The following is a 23,176-nucleotide window of genomic DNA, read 5'->3' on the forward strand; positions in this document are numbered from 1 at the left end:
ATTTATAAATATATAGTTATATATACATAAAAAGATAAACGTTGAGCACTTAACATTTGAGGCACTGTTGCAGGGGTTGCACAGGTTGCCCTCAGTGAGATTTCCAATATTTAGTAATTGGTGGGGGGAGGGGGGAAGAAATAATAGTTTTATTTCAAAACTGAGAATGCTTTTTCTGTATTTCAAACACAACTACTGAAGAAGATACAACCTGCAACACTTAGGTTTTTTCAGCTGTAAATGTAACTAAATGAAGTAATTCTTCAAAAAACATTTATTGAGTACCTTTCATTTGCCAGGGATTCTAGGGTAAACTGTCTATATACAAAAATATAAATTATGTCTTGGTCTGGGACAGAGAGCCAGAGTCTTTTCATCCTGAAATATTGCAGTTTGAGAAATAAGAGGTAGTAAGAGGCTTTTATAATATAGAGTTATATTATGAAGTAATTGTATTTTGGAAAGAACATGGGACTGGAAGTAAAATCCTTGTCCCAGATTGGTCACTCATCAGGTAACCATAGACTGGCCCCCGTTTCCTCGTCTTTAAAATGAGGGAGCTGTTTGTATACTTTCTACGGATCCCCGCTTTGTTTCTTTGATTCTATGGCTCCCATTAGCTATAAACTATATTTCATACATGTTCTATATTATATGTTATACATTATTTATAATCTGTATGCTTCTATAATTCTGTAGCTATGGTTATCTATGAACTATAGTTCTGGTGTATTTACTTAGTATCTTATAATGACTATTATGCTTACAGATTCTATCAGTCAAAAATTCAGGGAGAGCATAGCAGGGATAGCTTAATAATCACATAACTTGTTCAACTGGTTCTTACATGGATATCCTGTATTTCATAGCCTGTCCATCCTGTGTATTCATTTTGAACTATTTAAAATATATATAATAAACACCCTTGCATTTACCCCCTAATAAATATTAATGTTCTACTGTATTTACTTGAAGTCATTTTTTCAGAAATAAAGAATGCAAATACAATTGAAGCTTCTTTTACCCTCATTCCCTTTATCCTTCCTTTCCCCCAGAAGTTTCTTTATTCTAAAATCAGTATGTATTCATCCCATCTACTTTTTAATACTTTCACTACAATCTAAGAGCTATTATATGACACTTGCTATGTACCAGGCACTGTTCTAAGCACTTGATATGTATCAGCTCCTTTAATCCTTGTAGCAATCCTGTAAGACATGTACAGTTATTTTCCTAATTTTTCAAATAAGGAAACTGAGGCACTGAGAGGTTAATTGACTTGTCCAAGGTAACTCAGCTAATAGGTGATGGAACCAAGATTCTGCTCCAGGAACTGCACTCTATGCTATTTTGCTATTTTGCTTCCTCATAAATAATGAATACCGTGTTTTATATGTTTAAATTTCACATGTCATTTCATACTGTAGTTACCCTGTTAAATCTTGTTTTTCCCACACAGTGTTGTTTTGAGATGTGCTTGTATTACTACCTGTAGATCTACTAGCAATCCACTGTATGACTATACCACTGTTTGTTCATTCCTCTCTTAATGGACGTTTGTTTTTTTTCCCAGTGTTTACTATTACAAATACTTCCCTGAACATTCTTTATGTTTCTTTGTGTACCTGACCGAGTGGTTTTCTAAGGTATATACTTCAAAATGGAGTTGTTAGATTATAATTAAATTGTTCTCTAAAGTGTTATTCCAGTTTACAGGCCACCAGCTATGTTTGAATTCCTATTTCTGCACATCATTACTTGCACTTGTTATTCTTAGACTTTCTAACTTTTCCCAATCTTTTATCTGTGAATGAAATATTTTCTAGTGGTCTCTTAATTTCCTTGATGACTTGTGAGATTGTACCTCTTTTTGTGTGTGTGTTTGATGGCTCTTCTTTTCTTTGAATTGCCTAGTCATATCAAGTCTCTTTTCTTACAGGATTGTCTTTTTTTCTTACTGATTTATTTAGATATTTATATATTTTTTTTCTTTAAGATTTTATTGTTTTTATTTCTCTCCCCTTCCCCCCCGCCCCACCACGCCCCACCCCAGTTGTCTGTTCTCTGTGTCCATTTGCTGTGTGTTCTTCTTTTGTCCCCTCCTGTTGTTGCCAGCAGCATGGAAATCTGTGTTTCTTTTTGTTGCGTCATCTTGCTGCGTCAGCTTTCTGTGTGTGCGGCGCCATTCCTGGGCAGGCTGAACTCTCTTTCGCACTGGGCAGCTCTCCTTACGGGGCACACTCCCTGCACTTGGGGCTCCCCTACGCAGGGGATACCCCTATGTGGCAGGGCACTCCTTGCGCGCATCAGCACTGCGTGTGGGCCAGCTCCACACGGGTCAAGGAGGCCCAGGGTTTGAACCGTGGACCTCCCATGTGGTATACGGATGCCCATCCACTGGGCCAAGTCCACTTCCCCATCGGTGTTTATATATTAATCCTTTATTATAGTTGCTGTAAACATCTTTTCTATTTTTTTCCTTGTCAGTGAAATTTGTTTATGGTATAGTTCAGTTTACCAAAGTTTTTTATTTTAATGAGTTATATTTTTCAATCTTCATTCAATAAAGTATTTACTGAGGGGAACAGATGTGGCTTAAGCTGTTGAGTGGCTGCTTCCCACACAGGAGGTCCTGGGTTTGGTTTCCTGTATGTCCTACAAACAAAAAAACAAATAATAAGCAAACAAATGAAAAAACCAACTCAGGGCTGCTGATGTGGCTCAGTGGTTGAGCACTGGCTTCCCATATCCCCTGCCCCAGTACCTAAAAAAAAAAAATTATTATTTATTATGTGACAGGCACTATTAGAGACTCTGGAAATAAATAGCTAATAAAAGAGGCAAAACTCCCTGCCCTCTTAGAACTTATATTTAATAAGTAGAAACAGGCAATAAACATTTAAACTAATAGGGAAGCAGATGTGGCTCAACCAGTTTGGCATCTGCCTACCATGTGGAGGTCCCAGTGACTAAAAGAAGAGCACATGCCCCCCACACACACTACAAGCAGATGCCACAAGCCAGCAGACTCTGCACCCTGTGAGTTGTGGATAGGGCCTAGGCCATTGGGCAGTCGCCTCTCATGTAGGAGGTCCTAGTTTGGTTCTGTGTGCCTCCTGGAGAAGGCAATCAAACACTGAGCAGACAGACGAGAGAACCATCTGGAAGAGGGGGGGTGGAATACAGTAAATAAGTAAATCTTAGAAAAACAACAAAAAAATAACATATTGTATAATTCCGTTTATATAAAATGTAAATATAGGGAAGCGGATTTGGCTCAACTGATTGAGCGTCCGCCTACCATATGGAGAGTCCAGGGTTCGATACCCAGGGCCTCCTGACCTGTGTGGTGAGCTGGCCCACGCACAGTGCTGATGCACACAAGGAGTGCCATGCCATCTAGGGGTAACCACTGCGTAGGGGAGCCCCATGCTCAAGGAGTGCGCCCCTCAAGGAGAGCCGCCCTGCGCAAAAAGAACGCAGCCTGCCCAGGAGTGGCGCCACACAAACAGAGAGCTGACGCAGCAAGATGACACAACAAAACAAGACACAGATTCCGGGTGCCGCTGACAAGAATAGAAGCAGACACTGAAGAACACACACAGCAAATGGACACAGAGAGCAGACAATGGGGGGCGGGGGGAAGAGAAATAAATAAATCTTTAAAAAAAAAAATGTAAATATAAATCAATTTATAAAGATGGAAAAAAGCTAAATAGTGCCCTGCCATGTGGCGATCAGGCAAGACAGCCAGTCTGATGGACTCTTTTCTACTTTCTCCTTAACTTGGCTGTGGCTGATTAGTCATCTTTTCCTGGGCCTCAGCTCCTTGAGTCTCTCCAGGCTTTTCTCGAGCTCAGCTGTGGGCAAACCTGGTGTGCTTTCTCTCACATGGCGAGATCAAAGTGTGGCATCCTTTCTCTCTGTCTCTCTGTCTGTCTCTCTCTCTCTCTCTCTGTCCCCATTTATATCAGACCCAGCAAGGGTCTCATGCCTCACCAACATAGTCCAACCAAAAATCCTAAAGTGATTTTATCAAGCAATTTAATCAAAGGCCCCTTAACTGAAATTAATGCAGTCAGATGGCTCCACTCCCACAGGAATAGATTAGTTTAAGAACATAAATTTTTGGGATTCAAAAATAATTTAATGGTCCTAAGCCTATACAGATTTAACATTAACTGTTAATCTCATTACTTACCTTGAGCCCAGGACAGAGTACAGGGAACGCCCAATGTTTCTGATTATTGACTAATGATTGACTGGTTGAAATAGGTTCTTTTTACCTATAATATTTTGCACCTTTGTTGTCATTTTTTTCTTTGTCTTTTTACAGTAGTTTTCTTCTACCTTCCTCTTTTCTTTCTTATTGAGTACCTATTGTGTACCAGGCTCTGTGCTAAATCTGGGAACTAGTTAGAACTAGTTAGAGCTGTTCCCGCCCTGGAGTTTGTCTCCAGCTGGTGGGGCATACAAACTTAAAAACAAATAAATATAACAGTGCTTTTATGTATCATTTCTAATTATCTTGTCATTTTTTCCCACTGTGGCCCCCATCTTCTAAATGAAATCTACAGCTTGCTGGGGTTTTAAGAGTTGTGTTTGGTATATAAACGAGTAATTGAAGGTGATGCTGGGAAGAAATGGTCTGAGGGACCACCCTCCTGTTTTACTTACTGCCCTCCCCATCTTGTTCTCAACTGTCTGTGTAGAAGAACTCTATTCCTCAGTTAGACTAGTGAAAAATATGACTGGGGGATGGGGGAGAGGGGGAAGCAAATATAGCTCAGTGGTTGAGTGCCTGCTTCCCACATATGAGGTCCTACATTCAATCCCCAGTACCTCCTATATATATACACACAAACATATGTATACATATATATATGTATATACATACATGTGTATAGACATATATATGTATATATATATGACCTTGGAAACTCAAATGAATAAAATATGAAAGAGTCCAGTTTATCAGGTTTTAGCTTGCCAAGTAGGGAATAGTTTATTCTTTTTAACCTGTAGTGGTGTTTTTTGCTTTTTTTTTTTAACATTGGTTGATTTTAACCAGAAGCGTTTAAAAATCATTCCATCACATCTCCTCTTCTAAATTAGAGACAAAGTAAGCAATGTGGATGCTCTATAATGCGTTATTGTGTTCATTCTTGGGGAACTTCACAATATACCTATACCTCCCTGTGCCAGGCTGTAGGTAGTGGCAATGATTGTATCTTATGTGTCCAACAAAACTCAATATTTTCTTATGTGATGAACATTTCCCATTTCTTTTAAAATGGAAAGTTGATGGATATCTTTTATATTATATCTTAAGAATGAAATTCAGAATCCCTGGTGCTAATGGTGAGATTGATATTCTAGTACTCTACTTCTAAGTCTAGCTTTGAATTATTTGAATGAGGGAAGGCTTTCTTATGGCTTCTAACAGATAATGCTTTTTCACTGATCCTCTTTCATTGATTTTCTTTGTAAGGCCTTTCAAGCTTAATAGAAGCTAGTGCTCTTGAGCCTAATCAAAATTTACTTCCGCCCTGTCAAGACTTATATGTTTTTTAAATAAATAGATTAGGAAAGGGGCAGCTATTATCATGTGTTTTTCTCTGCCATACTGAACTGGAATCTCAGCCAGTAAGAGTATTTATGAGGGGAAAGGGGAAGGACAGGTAGTTTTTATATGTATAACCTATATAGCCCTGTTCTGCTCTTTGACTAAAGGTGTTAAAGATTCTGATTAATTGGTAAATTATAGCCACCTCAATTTCATTTATAAAATAAACAATGGTATTTTTAAACATGCATTTAAATGTGCATTTACTACTTGGCATCAGTCTCCTAGTTACTGTATGGTGCAAAAAAAAAAAAGAATCCTATTGTTTTATACCAAAGTCCTCATTAATATTTAACTAAAACAAAAACAAAAACAAATACCACCTAAATGTATTGCCATTTTTTAAAAATTTCTCTCCCCTTCCCCCACCCCCCCCCCGCCCCGCCCCCATTGTCTGCTCTCCGTATCTGCTTGTATTTTCATTAGGCAGTTCCGGGAACCAATCCTGGGACCTTCAGGAGTGGAAGAGAGGCGATTAACTCTCTCCTGCCACCTCAGCTCCCCTGTTCTGCTATGTCTTATTTTCTCTCCTCTATGTCTCTTGTTGCATCATCTTGCTGCACCAGCTCCCCGTGTCAGCTGGCACTCCTGTGTGGGGCAGCTTTCCCCCACAGGGTGACAGTCCCACGCAGGGTGGCACTCCTGTGCGGGCCTCATTCCAGAGTGCGCTGGCACTCCGTGTGGGCCAACTTGCCACATGGGCCAGCTTGCCCTCATCAAGAGACCCTGGAGATCAAACCCTGGACCTCCTATATGGTAGACAGGAGCCCTATTGGTTGAACCACATCCATTTCCCTATTGCTTTTTATTGCATCCTAGTTGAGCCTACAAGAAAGTGACAGAAAGTTCCTCTGAAACTTTACACATGCAGGCCTCTCTAGTTGAAAAACATTGTTTGCCACCATTTTATGTTTATGTATAAATGTTCAAAATCTGCCTTCTTACCATTAAAATGAGATTTAAATTACAAATTAGCTTTCACTGATCACATTTTGGCAGTGTGTGGTTATTTCCCTGTCTAGTGAAGTTCTGAGTTATATATGGTAAAAACTCTATCGTTCGGTCATTTCTGGATAATAGGTAAGCTGTTGGAAAGTAAATGGGGTAGAATTGGTAAACTGGGAAGGGCACAGAGAAATTACCTGGTACTTCTCCTTTCTGGATACATGATTACATCAGAACTACTCCAGAGAGTCAATATTTGTCTTTAAAGATTTCAAAGAGGGTTATTTGTTGATTTATTTAACGGAGTTTTTTGAAAATGAACTCTGAACTAGGTGCTGTGTTCAGCTCTCTCTTTAGTCATCTTCAGTCTGGAATAGTTTCTCAGTCTGTCTTTGACTTTCATAATCAGGATACTTTTGGAGATTACAAGCTAGTTATTCATAGAATGTCTCTTGATTTGAGTTTGTTTGCTGGCTCCTCATGATTAGATTTAGGATATGCATCTTTGATAGAAATATCACAGAGGTGCTGTTGTGTTCTTGTTGCATCTGTCTTATCAGATGGAGCATAATTTTGACTTGTTCCAGTACAGGTGATGCTCACCTTGAGTATTTAACTAAGGTTGTTCCTGCCAGGGTCTCCTTGTAAACTTGCTCTATTCCACTTCCTAGTTATAACTAATAAGAATTTTATGGATAAGTATTTTGAATGTAAGTATTCTGTCACTTCAGTATCTAAATATATTCTAAATATCCCAAATTTTCAATCTGTTTTATATATATGGACTCATGACTTCTTATTTTATTCAATTATTTATATTCAGTTGCTATGATTATTTATTTTATTAGGAGAAACCAGGGATTTAACCCAGGACCTTGTATAGGAAGGAGGTGCTCAGCCACTTGAGCTTTGTCTGCTCCCCTTTATTATTTTCATGTTCAAATTGTCCCTGATTTGGCCAGTGGATGCCCATTCAAGATGGTTTCTGTGTCCTATCGACATGTTCTCATTATTCTTTGAGCATAATTTTCTTTCTAGAACAGCAAGATAGTCCACGTACTTTTTGTACTTCCTTGACCCTAGCCTTGGAATCAGGCATTTCTCCAAGGGCTCCTGGTTCCTTTTGGTATTAAAGGTATTTAAAACCAAGATTTGTGCAGTAGATATGCTCATTGCTCCTGGGGTTTCGTTGCTTCTAGGCACTCTCAGGACAGAGCTAGGGAACGCACACAAACACACAAACCAGCATACATGCATTTACATCTATATTTCTCTTTCTAATTGTTTACCTGAAAACTCTGACTTCTTTTGGTTACCTCCACTTTCTTTTTTTTTTTTTAAGATTTATTTTATTTCTTTCTCTCCCCTTCCCCCACCCCTGCCCCCTGCCCCCCACCCCCTGCCCCCTGCCCCAGTTGTCTCTTCTCTGTGTCCATTTGCTGCATGTTCTTCTTTTTGTCTGCTTCTGTTGTTGTCAGTGGCACAGAAATCGGTTTCTTTTCGTTGTGTCATTTGCTGCGTCAACTCACCGTGTGTGTGGTGCCATTCCTGGGCAGGCTGAACTTTCTTTAACCCTGGGCAGCTCTCCTTACAGGGCGCACTCCTTGTGCATGGGGCTCCCCTATGCGAGGACAGCCCTGCATGGCACGGCACTCCTTGTGCGCATCAGCACTGCACATGGACCAGCTCCACATGGGTCATGGAGGCCTGGGGCTTGAACCACGTCCCTCCCATGTCGTAGGCGGATGCCCTATCCACTGGGCCAAGTCCGCTTCCCAACCTCCACTTTCAGTCTAACACTATAGGGCTCATTCTAGTCTAGTTTTCTTCTTGTGTATATTTATAACTCCTTTCAACAAGGAGAAATCTGAATCTTTTCTACATTACTTACATGCTCAATCCTCAGTGTGTGTGCCAAGTCTGCCGTCTCTGCTGCCATCCTCTGCCTTGTATGGACAACCTTCTTACCTTGCTTGGTCTTGACTCCCCATGCTAGATTGCCCTACCCATCCATGGACACTGTCCTCATTGTGCTTGGGTTTCAACACACCCTTGCCAGGCTGCCTTTCTGCTTAAATGTCCTCTCACCCTTCTTGGCTCTGACATCCATACAGGGTCGTCATCTTGCATGGTCACCCTCCTCATCTCACTTGAGCCCAGTCTCTCACACTAGGCCACCCCACACACTGTTACACCCTGGGTTTGGATACAAAAGAAAATTGGATTAACTGAAGAATACTCAACAGTTTGCTCTAAAAGAAGGTCTCAAGAACAGTCTAATGTATGGTCCCTCAACCAGGAACATCAGCTTCCTATGGAAACCTTGTTAGAAATGGCTTCATCCCAGACCTATTAAAACAGAATCTCAGGGGTGGGACCACGCAATCTGTGCTGTGACAAGCTCTCCAGGAGACTTAGATGCATATACAAATTTGAATCCTACCGCCCTAGGGAGAAATAGAGTTTCTTCTTAGTATGCAACTCTGCCTCTGGGTTATTTCTGACACTGAAAATTCCATAGTTGTCAAATGTGTCCCAGACCTTTTTTAGGGTTTTAGAGCCATTCTAAAAGTTATGGCCTTTCATCTGGATCAGGATAGGAATATCTGTCCAGTTCAGTATACTGTTTGTGGAAAGTCCAATGCTGTAGGGAAAATAAAGAAATTGTATAAGAATTAAACTTTATCTTTTTGGCTTAGAAACCTTTTTATCTAAATCTAACAGTTGAAGCAGACCAAAGAAATGGGGACAGCAGTGTCAAAGCAACAGAAGTTGTACAAAGTTTTTAGCTATAAACTCACACGTGATGTAATAATGTATCATTAATGGACAATTATTCTCCTACTCTCTCGGTCTTCTGCAGTCATCAAAATTATGGTTCATAAACTTTGACTTCTACATAGAGGTTTACATTTCAGGTGAATTAAACAGGTTCTGTACTAAACCAATCTGGCAACAATACATATTATCTTTTTCTTGAATGGCATGAAATATAAGAGAAAAATCAATTTGTATCATAGAGAACAGATAATAGTCAAATTCGTCATTGAGACCTTCACCTCAACTGGATTAGCCAATCAAGGAATTTCCTTGGTTTCCCTTGAATTAAAGCTGATTCTTTCTTAAAAGGAGATTGATATCTGATTTTTCATGTTCTTTGTTCTCAGCCTTTTATTATTGATTTTCCACAAAATTTTTATAACTCTTTCTGGATTCTTGTTTCTGAGTACATGTGATTAAAAGTTTTGAGACTATCTTGGTGTGATACCCTTGACTTTTTCTGGACCAGGAACAACAGAAAATACATACCCACTCACATTTATAGAGGCCAAAGGAGTAAATTAATTAATATGGACTTTGGCTTAATTTTGTTCAGGCCCTATGAGTTTTCCTTTATAAACAAGCTCCTAAAAATATGTCTCAGGAAACAGTTGGTATTGAAAAAAGGAAATATGAAAAACTTAGAATTCTGATATTTGTGATATAGTTGATTTTTAAATTTATGAATTTATCATCTGGGATTAAAGCATTTTTGTGATTCCATTTTAAGAGTCATGACACTAACATTGTGTACAGTAATTATTAAAAGCCCAATTGTCAATATGAGTTTGGGTATGGGAGCAAGTGTGATGTTGTTTTTCAGCATCTACATTTTAACTTTGCTTCTAGGTAGTAAATATCTCCAAAAAGAAAGCTAGTCACTAGTGCTGGTGGTAGAATTGATGAGAACATAAAAGTACAAAGAAATGAGGGTTTTTAGCAAGAAAACAGTAGTTTTCACAGTAGTTTCTATATATAGTATGAATTAAATCACTTTCCACTTTATAGAGATAAAAATATGCTTCATAAAACAAACTTATTAGTAAAAATGTGCTTATCAAAAGAGAAAGAAAAAACTTCATTGAAAATTAGAAAGTGCCCAAATTTGTTACTTTAGTCCAGCTTTTGTAGAATTACTCAGAGACCATTTTCATTTTTTCAGATATTAGTCTGCATTTTATATTTTAAATTATGTTACCCAATAGTGACATTTGAAAATTCTCAGGACAACGCTCATGTACATCAAGTTCTAAAGGGGTGAGGGATGGGGAAGGAAAACTGCCATAATTTTAAAAATAAGACTAATGAAAAATAGCAATAATTCATTAAAAAAAAAGCACCTGACAGTTAGAAACTGCCTTATTCATAAATCTCAGTAATACCAGAACCTGTTGCCAGATGATAAGTAGGTCCTCATTATGTACTTCTTAAAGTAAATAGAATTAGACTTGCCTCAACAGTGAACACTGCTTATCCTACATTGGATCTCCTCCATAGTTTATTCTTATATTTTTGTCTTGGAAATATTACCTTGAAGATTATGATAAAAATAAGAAGTACATTTAGGCCCCAAAGATCTACTAGAATACTTCCGTATTTTCTCCTTATCCTTTTGGCTAGCACTCTCAGCACACCATTCTGCTGAATGTTCAGATAATGTGACAATGCTCAGGTTTTGTTTCTGCCTGAGGCATGTGTAAATAGAAGCCAAGTAATAATGAGCAACTTGGGATAATATCCTTTCCAAAACAAAGTGAAAAAGTACTTCAGAGATAAACTTAAGTTGTGGACATGTAAAATAAAAAGAATTCTTCTTCCCCCTTCCAACCTTCATGTATGTTTTAAGTGTTGGCTTTCATTTCAGGTTATTGACGAGATATTTTCCCTTGAGCTAAAAGTTTGTAACACAGATATCCATCCATAAATCATTTTACATATGTATTCTAAACCCCTTGGATGTAGTAGGGTAACTGGATAGTCTTTAGTGAGTATGGCCTGTCCTTTTCAGTTAGAGTAGCTAAAGAAATAAAAGCCTGCTTCTCTATTCGAACGCAGGAACCAAGAAAATTTAGATAGTAATACTGTATGTTTGTGGAATTCTCTCCGGTATAGATCTCTTGTCAGGTTCAGAAGGCACACTCTTTGGGTGTAACTCACAATCTTCACATAATTGCTTGTAATAAATATCATTAAAATTTAAATGTTAAATTAGATCCAATTTTTCCCCTCTTTTCTCTTCCTTCAGTTTAATGTTTTTTTTTGTTATGTTTTTGTTGTTTTTTACTGTTTCCACATCCACCATTTGGAGACAGTTTGTGACATCAGAGTGACTTATCAGCATTCTGTTTATTTCACTATATTTTCTATGACAGTTATCTCTTAAAAATTATATACGATAATGAAATTGGGAGAAACAGCAATAAGACTAAGCCTCAAAAGGTCCCTCTGAGTATTTTTCCTAACATTAATTATATAGTCAGTTTCCTTTTTAAATTATTACTGTTGAGGAATTTATTAGGGAAAATATTTAAAATTTTTAACAGCTGCTGTAAACTGTCCATTTGCAGCTCTCAGCTGACCTTCCTATAGCTGCATTCTGTGAGTACGCTTTCACTTTCAGCTGCTGGGGACTTTCAGCTACTGTTCCCATGGAAATGAGGAGGGCTTGATGAGTGGAAGGGAAGTGAAGGTTGAAATACACCATATTTTTCTTGTCTCCCAATAGTTTCCGTGGAAATGGGAACATAAAGGCCATCCCACCCCAAGATAACAGAAAATGTACTTTAAAAAGAAACAAAAAAGTTAATCTGCTGCTCTTCCCTTTACCTGTGTGTAGCCAAGCCTAATTTCAAATATATTCTCTTTTGAACTACTCTCCACATAAAAAATGAATCAATACTGTTTTTAGTACGTTTTTATGAAGCCAGTGTTTCCCAAAATGAGAATTCTCTTAAACATACTCTTATTCTTTTAGATGTATATGTTCTTCATGTGTTAACATTTAGCCTGCATGATGTTTTTACTTTCTTCCTGTTTTTCCCCCAAGATTAAAGAAATAGATTTAGTGAACACCATCTAATTGCAGGCATAAAAAGTCTCCTCAAATAGTTTTATTTTTATGCACTAATTTAGAAATTGCCCCTTAGCACAGAGGTAATAATTATTGGCTCTGTCAACATATCAAGGAAAACCGCCATTTTAAATTGGTTTTCACAATATTTTCATTTAAGCAGCAAAAATGTCCTGTGTTAAGTGGATTTCTAGGTCTCTCCACTTATCAGCTCCATGTCATCACAACTCTCCTGTAATACCATATACAAGGAAAATATAGGGGTATAGTCTGAATCTTTTTTTATTCCAACATTATAACCAATTATAAATTCTATTGGAACCATGAGACATTAAGAATATAGTTAAACTGAATAAATTTACATTAGGCATCTCCTAATTCAGCTTGTTAGGTTGAACTAGGAACTAGGAGTTAACCAACTTTAGGTATGACAGGATTTTGTTTTGTTTTGTTTTTTGTCTTATGACCCCTGAATCAGGTTAGGAAATTCATACTCCAAAAAAAAGGTAAATAATAATGTACAGCCATATGTGTACATGAGTGGGATAGAGTAAATCTAAAGAAGTTCTAGGAGGAGACAGATGGATCACTTGACTTATCTGAAATGACTGGGAAAGACTTGCATTAAAAACCTTTTATTGGTTTCTTCCTCTCCATTTCTACTCTCACCTTCACAAAGACGTTTTTTCCTTATCTGGTTTTATATCCTCCTAAATGTTCTTTCAACTGTTGCCTTTCTCCAGTTATGCTATTTCAAATTAATTTTCTTAAAAGCTCAGTTTTGATCCTTTTACTACCTTTTAAAAAAGATACTTCTAATATTAAGTATTCTGCCTCATAAGCCCTATGCACTATTAAAACAATCCAAAATGTTTAGTATTTCTGGTTCTTTCATATTTCAAATTGAATGGATACAAACATCTATTAAGACCATTTGTTTGATTTCTATTTCAGAAATTTTTGTCACTGAACTAATAACTACCTAAATAGGCTCATACTTTGATCATTTGGTGTCAGCCTAGATTTTCCTATGATCTGGCTCCAGTGTATTCTCTCCAACCTGCTCCGTTGGTGGCTTATGCTGATGTGTCTAGCTCCTCACCAAGACAAACTTAACTGCTTAGCTCAGTGAAGTTTAAGGTTAGCCCATGTTTTTTAGCTCCATGCCTTTGCTGATAGCAGTTTTCCTTCTGCCAGTTCTTTATGGAATGGGAAAGAAATAAGTGAAAACTAACTGTTGCCCCCATCTGGATATCTTGCCTGTCTGTACCTCTCACAGTCCCACCCTACTGTTTACTGCCTATAATTTACATTAAAATACTCCATCCTACACAGTGTGATATAATGTGTGTTAATTTTAGTCTATTCTTTGGAGTTCCTTAATATTTTAAGTATCCTTACATAGCAGTACACACTCTAGGGGTAGTTGGTTGGCAATGGAAAGACCCTAATCAGGAGGCAGCTACTATAAACTTAATGTGTTGATATCTAAGAATACATCTGAGGGTTTTCTAATTAGCATAAAAGGTGTCAAATAATTTTTAATTGGACTGGCTAGAAATATGTACAGCTCCTCTGGCCTTGCATGAATTATGTGTAAGAGTCTGGCAAGCCTGGTAACCTAACATCTACAGAATGGCACCTGAGCAAGGTCTTTTTGGGGGACTCTTGGCTACCATCTAACAGAAGATGCTGTAACCTGGTTTGACCAGAAGGCAGACTGGGTCCTGCCACTGGAATTTTGTCACATCTCCTTCTGGTGAAGAGTCTTGAAAGATCTTTGTGGGAATACCTGAAGGATAGAGAACTGGGACTTCAAAAGCAGGTTACATATGTGTCTGTTTCCTAGTAAGTGTGTAGCATAGTTCTGCCTGGCATTTACTTTCATTGTGATAGACTACCTGGTAGGAAGGAAGTAGGTAGAAGACCTATGGGCTTGATTATCTCCAATAGTCTATCTACTGAAAAAAAATTCCTGATGTCTGTGAAAGTTCAGGTTGGCTTAGATCAGCGTGCAAAACCTTCCTGAATTCAGGACTGTACGCACATGCCAGATCCTCCCTAAGTCTGTCCTTAATTTTCTGATGGTTTTGAAAAAACATTCTCCTCTAAACCATAACAGCATAAGGCTTATATTTCTATTATGGTAGTAATAAAAATTTAATATTTGTCCATTTCTTTATGAAAGCACTGTGCTGTAGCTAAATTTAATTCCACATAGTACCTTGCCTATTGTATTTGTTCCATTAACGAATACCTATATGCACTTCCAATGCTGTAAGAAATGGATCCAGCATCAGGTCGTGGAAGCACTGAAAGCCAACATGGATTCCTGGGGTTTGATTAACTTGGTGTCCTCAGTTCTCAGGGAGTTAGCAGTAATTATCCATAAGGATATGAGCTTTAGTTGCCATCAGCATAACGATACATTAGGAGACTGCCATCAGTATCAGAGGAAAGTAGTGTCGTATGTGTTGTCTTCTTTCAGAAATTCATACCTAAATGTATTTCTTTTTTTTTTTAAGGTTTAGTTTTTTATTTTTATTTTTTATTTCTCTCCTCTTCCCCACCCCCATTTTCTGCTCTCTTTGTCCACTCGGTGTGTGTTCTTCTGTGACCACTTCTATGCTTATCAGCGGCACAGGGAATCTGTATTTCTTTCTGTTGCGTCATCTTGTATCAGCTCTCTGTGTGTGGGGGCACATGGTTGTCTGTTCTCTGTATCTATTTGCTGTGTCTTCTTTGTCCGCTTCTGTTGTTGTCAGCGGGACTGGAATCTGTTTCTTTTTGTTGTGTCATCTTGCTGTGTCAGCTCTTCCTGTGTGCGGCACCATTCCTGGGCAGGCTGCGCTTTCTTTCACGCTGGGCGGCTCTCCTTACGGGGCGCACTCCTTGTGCGTGGGGCTCCCCTACACAGGGGACACCCCTGAGTGGCAGGGCACTCCTTGCGTGTATCAGCACTGCACATAGGCCAGCTCCACGCGGGTCAAGGAGGCCCAGGGTTTGAACTGCAGACCTCCCATGTGGTAGACGGACGCCCTAACCACTGGGCCAAGTCTGCCGCCTACTTATTGCCTTTAAAGGAAGGAGATGAGTACAATAAAGTGCTCTCCATTTCTCCTCTTTCCTACAATTTGAAATGTAATACACATTTATTGTTTTAGCTACTAATAATTGGTCAATTGCATATGTGCTAATAGATAAGTAACAGAGATGATGATTCAGTCTTTCCAAACAGCAATACCAGATATCAGTCAGAAGATTCATGACATAAAATATTTCAAGCAGGATAAATAATAAATAAGCATATTATATTAGAAATTAAGAAAATAAGGGAAAGGTATCAATCTTGGAAGAAGTCAAAGAATATAAATTACCTTCAATTACCTGGCTTTTAGGTTAGGGGTCAGCATACAATTACCGAAAAGAGCCAAAGAATAGTTGTTTTGGGCTTTGAGGGTCAAATGGTCTTTGTTTCAGTTACTCAATTCTGCTCTGATAGCAGGAGAGAAAGCCATAGGCAATACCTAAATGAAAGAATGTAGCTGTGGTACAATGATATTTTATTTATAAAAGGAGGCTTCAGGCTGAATTTGCCCATGGGCTATAGTTTGTTGACCTCTATGCTGTCTATATCCTTTTGTCTGCTGTGAGGAATTTTAACAAGAGATATATATTTACTTTTGATCTAATTACTAATGATATTTGGCCTAAGAGTACTGCTTCAAGTTTCTTGGCATTCTGTGGTGGAAAGGCCAACACTATTGCAATGAATGTAGCATTTGATAATAGTAAAGTGGAGTGTCCTGCTTAGCTCCCCTATCATTCTTTCTTTCCATCTCATTTTCTAGTTTTAAATACGCTTAATTAGCTCACCATCAATGTACAACTGTATCAGCTTTCTGTGGCCCAATTTTGGAACTACATCTAGTTAATCACCTCCTTGCTGTCAGACCAATGCCATTCAATACGTAACCAGATTCAATGTATTATATACCATCTTCAAATTTTAATTTTTAGCACTTAGTTATCATTCTATTATTCTCCAAACACTAAACTACATTTTTTGCAATTTTACAGAGACAGAGTCACATTACACTACATTTTAAAGTGATAAATTTCAAACCAAAATCTCAGTCAGAAACTGAATTTTACTTGAAATATTACAGTGGATTTTGAGAACACACCCTAAAAGAAAATGAAAATGCCCAACATAGTGTACTAACTTAAGATAATACTGCTTCCTAATTTTTACCAAGAGAAAAATAATCGGGTTTTCCGTTATTTGTGAGGATAACAATAAGATAGGAATTTTTATTGTTTAAAAGAAAAACAGGTAAAATGTCATTTTTCTTTCCTTTAAGTGCAAAGAAACTGAGAAAAAAAGAAACATTTAAAAATCAATGGAAGTAATAGTCATAACCCAGCTATAGCTATTGCTTGTAGATGAAGAAAAGAATTCATCATTATTTGTACAAGTCAGTACATAAAGTAATAGGAACAGAAAGAAATATATGAAATAATCAAGAGAAGAATGGCATTTCCAATGAACATATAGGCCTAAAAAAGTATTCCATGTAAGCTCTGACTGATTCCAGTACCTTAAGGTAGTTTGCTTTAGGCTATAAATCTCTTGGGTAGTTTATGGCGTCAGTACTTTTTCCCAAAAGTCTGTGAGAGATGGGAAGCGGACTTGGCCCAATGGATAGGGTGTCCACCAACCACATGGGGGTCCGCGGTTCAAACCCTGGGCCTCCTTGACCCGTGTGGAGCTGGCCCATGTGCAGTGCTGATGTGTGCAAGGAGTGCCCAGCGCAAAAGTGCAGCCTGCCCAAGAATGGCACCGTACACAAGGAGAACTGACACAACAACAAGATAATGCAACAAAAAGAAACACAGATCCCCCGTGCTGCTGATAAGGATAGAAGCGGTCACAGAAGAACACAGAGCGAATGGACACAGAGAGCAGACAGTGGGGGGATGGGGAGGAAGGGGAGAGAAATAAATAAAAAATAAATCTTTAAAAAAAAACAAAGGTCTGTGAGAGGAGGAAAATAGGTCACTGCAGTCTGTCCTCTCTTAAGACTTATGGAATTTTAAGAAGTCTTGTCCCAGACTAGTTTCTGATTCAACTAGTCCAAGGTCTGTTTGACTTTCTTTTTTTTCCCTAGCTTTCCTGGGAATATCAAAGTGCATGTGTTCCTTTTTTTTAGCCTCTACTTTGTAACAGGTAATATGGCAGGTGTCTTAGGTTCATTATCTCCCAGTCAGGTATAGGTGTTAAAATAACAATATAAGCTCAGTTCATTGGTGGAGGTTACTGGTGAGGTCTAGCAAGGGTCCTGAGTTTGAGAGCTATGTTTGCTGGCTAGATGACAGGCAGTGTAAAGCACTGCAATTAAGGCTTTCACTTTGGTGACAATAAGGCCTTTGGGTCTGTCATTTTTGTGGTTCCTGTGCAAGTTATTTATTCTTTCTTAGTTTACTCAGTTTATAAAATGGGTATAGTAACATTCACTTCATGTTTTGATGCTTAAGTAATATAAAATATGTATAATGTTATAAACTATATTAATACCATCATGACTTGCATTGTGTATAATAAAAGGAAGAAGTAGTACTTATTTGTTACCCCAATTAAAAAAATTAAATATTGAAGCTCTGTTGCTCATAAAATTATATAACTAGTATTTGGTTTGTCACAGCAAAGATTTAAATGCAGGCCTGTTTAAGTCCTAAACCACCCTGCAACCAATTATGAAGAAAAACTGCATTGCTCAAGTAATTTTTCTGAAGCAGATGTTTTTTCCCTTCTCTAAAACTTGATTTTGTGCTTATACTTGTATTAGCTTCCTAAGGTTACCATAACAAAGTACCACAAGCTGGGTGGCTTAAAACAAAAGAAATTTATTCACTCACAGTTCTGGAGGTCAGAAGTCCAAAATGAAGGTTTTGGCAGGGACCATACTTCCTCCACAGCCTCTACGGGAGAATCATTCCTTGCCTCTCCCAGCTTCTTGTAGCCCCAGGTGTTCCTTGGCTTGTAAAGCATAATTCCAGTCTCTGCCTGGGTGTTAACGTGGCCCACTTTCCTCTGTGTCTAAATTTCCCTCTTCTTATAAGGACAGCAGTCATTGGATTTAGGGTCCGCCCTACTCTAGTATGACCTCATACTAACCAATTATATTTGCAAAGACTCAGTTTCCTAATAAGGTCGCATTCTAAGTTTCCAGGCAGACTACAATTTTGGGGAGACACTGTTCAACCCAGTACATACCCAAACTGCATATATAACAGATTCTTGAAGTATTTTAGAACATTAAAAACGTCAGTCCTGACCTTACCACTTTGCTCTTTCCTAAAGTTTATTTATAAATGAATTGTTTGAAACTCAGAATGGATAGTTCCTTAGAAACTGGTGGTTATATTTTCAGGCCAGTTCACAAAAGACTCTTTAAACCTTCTCTCACTCCTCCTTTTCTAGCACTTGATGATTTAATGCCATCAAATTTCAAATGGCAACCGTATCAGAATTGCCTGCGGAGCTTTTTAAAAACAGATGCCTGGACCTCACCTAAGACCTTTTAAATCAGGATCTTGGAGTAAACATGCTGGGTCCATCCAGGCAGAAGCAGCACAGTGAGCAAAAGCTGAGGAGGGCAGAGCATGATGTGTTTGAGGAGCTAAAAGGAGATCAGTGTAGCTGGAGTGTAGACTGGTGTTCTCTACGCATGCTTGTCATTAAATGTCACTGTAGCACATACTTCCAAAATGAGTATGTGCATTTAAAAAGGTAAATTATATATATCTACTATGGTAAAACAGGTACAAATAAAGGTGAGATAAAAATAAATAGAAGTAGATATTCTAGTGGTTGCCTTTTGCTTTCTGTACCTGTTTGGGTCATTTGATGGGCCCCCTGGGGTACATGTAAACCCCAGTTTTGTAAAATACTGGCATTGAGAGTGAGGGAGAGAAGTAGATAGAGACCAGATCCCATAGGCTGGCATAGCCATATAAAGTAAGGGAAATGGGAAGCAATTGAAAAATTTTAGGAAAGAGAATGACATCAGATTTGTATCATGAAAAAAATTACTTTGACTGTCTTATGGGGAAGAGATTTGGTGTAAAGCAAGCATGGATGCAAGAAGACCAGCTTGGAAGTTATTGCAGTAGTCCTGATGAGTTGATTTCAGTTTGAACTGGAACAGTGCTAATAGAGTTCAAAATAAGAGAAACTAGAATGATATTTTGGAGGCATACCCTAGCAAATCAAATGATTGATTTGAAGAGGGTAGGGGTGACTTCTGGGTTTCCAGTTAAGCAGTTTGGGGATAGGCAATAGGGCATAAGCCAGGTTTAAAATGCCTCAGGTGTGAAACATCAAAGTTGTTATGAAGTTAGCCGTTAGATATGTAGATTGAGTTCACTAGAAGTCCTGGGCTGAAAACTATACATTTGGGAGATGTCAATATATAGTACAGAAATTCCTCTATTTACAGATATTATTTATTTATAGGGAAGCTTTATAGTGGAAGTTCCAAGGACTTCCATAAAAATAATATACAAGATTAAATTGATAGGACTGTAGACAAGGAATTAGAAATGAACAGATAAGCAGTTTCTATTAAATGCAGGAGGCTCCTAAAGTTGCTACAGCTTTGAGACCACACAACTTATATTAGAACGTGCTAAAGAAAGCAGAAATCAATATGTCATAAACTTTCATAGACATTTACATGAGTACACTATATTCTGGAGTGGGCCATAAGGCTGGACAGTGGCTAACATCACACAGTTATTCATGACATAGGTTTGTGCAACACCAGGACTGAGTTTAAGTGGGAAAGCTTGATATTACCAGATGAGATGAAGGCAAGTGTAGCACTATGGATATAATTTTAGTATGAATTCAGGAAAAGAATGCCTAGTAATTTGATGTATGTAAGCCTTGGGAGCTCTGGTAGAATCTCAACAAGTACTTTCCTTTTCCCCTAACTTCTTAAACCATTATGTTCCTTAAATAATTACAATACAACTACTAATAATTTATAGGCTCTTGTGTTTCCTGAAGGGTCTTTTTTCCCTAGTCCCAGTGAAATATCAGGGAATAATATCGTCCCCCTCTTCCCAGTGCTAAATGCTCAAAGAGTCAAAGTAGCTTTTTGCCAAATTTTATTAATATAAAGAAGATTAAGCAAAGTCCATGAGACATGGGCCCTCTTCTCTAATTCTGGCACATCTGTTTCTCCCCAAGTCCTTTACTCTGCTTCAGTAATTTTCCTTTCTTGTAGTACCTTTATGTGGCTTTGGTGTTAGGGTGATGTTGGCATCATAGAATGAGTTAGGTAATGTTCCCTCCTCTTCAATTTTTCAGAAGAGTTTGAGCAGGATTGATGTTAGTTCTTTTCAGAATCATTGATAGAATTCACCTGTGATGCCAACTGGTCCTGGGCTTCTTGTGATTGGGAGATTTTGATGACTAAATCACTCTCATTGCTTGTGATTGTCTGTTGAGGTCTTCTATTTTTTTGTCAGTGTAAGTTGCTTGTGTGTTTCTGAACATTTGTCCATTTCGTCTAAGTTATCCAATCTGTTGGTATATGGTTTTTCATAGTATCCTCTTATGATACTCCTTATTTCTGTGGCAATGTCCCCGCCCTTGCTTCTGATTTTATTATTTGCATCTTCTCTCCTTTTTTGGCCAATATGCCAAATCGTCAATCTTAATGCTTGTATTTATGAACCTTATTCCTATAAAAAGGGAAACTTAGCCTACTTATATTTAATACCTAAGAGTTATCTCTGAAAATCTCCTTGTTACTCAAATGTGGCCTCTCTCCAAGCCAAATTCAGCAAATGAACTTGCTACATTCCTCCCCGCATGGGCTATGACTCCCAGGGACGAAACTCCCTGACACCAAGGGATTATTACCAAACACTAACCATGATGCATTTGGACAAAGAGCTTGACCAAAAGGGGGGAATGTTAAATAAGAAGAGGGGAGTAGATGTGGCTCTAGTAGTTAAGGTCTTCTTCCCACATGGGAGGTCCTGGGTTCAGTTCCTGGTGCCTCCTAGAAACAAAAAAACAACAGGCAAATAAGTGAAAAAACCAACTAAGGGGAAACAGTGTGGTTCAGTGGTTGAGTGCTGGCTTCCCACATACAAGGACCAGGGTTCAATCCCCAGCCCCAGTACCTTAAAAAAAAAAAAATTATGGCTAAGAGATTTCAAAGTGAGTCTGGAGGTCATTCCACGGGCTTATGCAGGTTTCAGGCAGATTTCACTAACTGCCACAGTAAACAAAGCCTCAAACAAGAGTTCTCCAAAAGGCTCTCTAGGTATGTCTAGGCACCAGAAGTAAGGCACACAGCCTCATGAAATTAACACCTCCTTGTCATGCCCTTTTTGGGAATATATGTTAATCTAGTTCCCCAATATAACAGTTATACTCACTTATAATCCTCCTACTCATGATTCTTCTCCTTTCATTTGAACCTCTAATTCTCAATATACCCATTAAAGATATCTCTCAGAGATTTATATCTTTAGATTGTCCATATCTCAGTTGAACAATGAATCACAGCATAGTAGTGGCCAACTCCTCTCCAGTTCTTTGGGCTTGCCCTGGACAAAACAGATGATGGACAAATCCTATCCAAAAAACCAAGGAATATCTATAACTGCAAGCAAAACAATTCCCTCCATCTGCCCCATAATATCTAAGTCCCCTCTCAGCCTAAAGCAGTCAAAGGGACATCATCCCAAATCCCTCAAGATTGAAGAATGAACAAACATAAGGTGAGAGTGAAATCATGGACCAAAGTAGATTCATTGTTATTATAGTTACCTTGTGTTAACAAAAGAACCTGTAACATTGATAGAAAGATGGTAGTTGCCAGGGGTTTAGAAGGGCGAGGGGGAATGAATGGGTGGAACACAAAGGGCATTTTAGGGCACTGAAATTGTTCTGTATGATAATGCAATGACGGACACTTGATGGACATGTGACAGACACATTTACAGTCAAAGCCTATAAAACTGTACAGCACAAAGTGTAAATTATAATGTAAACTATATGTGGTGCAGCAGTGCTCAGAGATGTTTTCACCAAGTGCAGTGAATGTCCCATGATGATGGAGGAGGTTGCTGTTATGGGAAGAGTGGGATGAAGGGGGTGGGGGGCTTATGGGGACCTCATATTCTTTGAATGTAACATTAAAAAAAGGTAAAAAATATATATATGTAAAAAATTGTAATGTAAACTGTAGACTTTAGTTAGTGACAATGCTTCAATATTGGTTCATCAATTGTAACAAATGTAAGAAGTTAATAATAGGGGTTAACTATGTGTGTGGGTGTTGGGTGGGTGGGACTCCCCTATACTTTCAGTGTACTTTTAATGTAAATCTAAAACTTCTCTAAAAACAAAGTTTATTATTACAAAAAACAAAAAACCAGATCAAAGAAAATGGGGAAGGAAATGTTCAGAATACACCAATACACAATGCCTCAAAACTTTGCAGGCTGGTCAGGTCTCCCTTTGTCTTTTTGTTTTTAAGATTTATTTATTTATTTATTTATTTATTTATTTCTCTCTCCTTCCCCCCTCCCCCCGTCTGCTCTGTGTCCATTCGCTATGTGTTCTTTTGTGTCCGCTTGTATTCTTGTCAGCAGCACCGGGAATCCGTGTCTCTTTTTGTTGCGTCATC

At 38.3% G+C, this 23,176-nt stretch overlaps 1 protein-coding gene and 1 long non-coding RNA gene across 3 annotated transcripts in view; one reads left to right on the forward strand and one right to left on the reverse strand.

The window, feature by feature from the left end:
• Positions 1-23,176, forward strand: part of RABGAP1L (RAB GTPase activating protein 1 like) — an 808,684-nt gene that overhangs the window by 745,591 nt on the left and 39,917 nt on the right. The gene's annotated exons all lie outside the window — the stretch shown is intronic.
• On the reverse strand, positions 1,942-18,599 carry LOC139436291 (uncharacterized). The gene is made up of 2 exons (XR_011645501.1): positions 18,381-18,599; positions 1,942-2,655 (listed from the first exon to the last, which is right to left on the reverse strand). It is a non-coding gene; the product is annotated as an uncharacterized lncRNA (long non-coding RNA).

The sequence above is a fragment of the Dasypus novemcinctus genome, chromosome 13, assembly GCF_030445035.2.
Source record: "Dasypus novemcinctus isolate mDasNov1 chromosome 13, mDasNov1.1.hap2, whole genome shotgun sequence".
Lineage (NCBI taxonomy): Eukaryota > Metazoa > Chordata > Mammalia > Cingulata > Dasypodidae > Dasypus > Dasypus novemcinctus.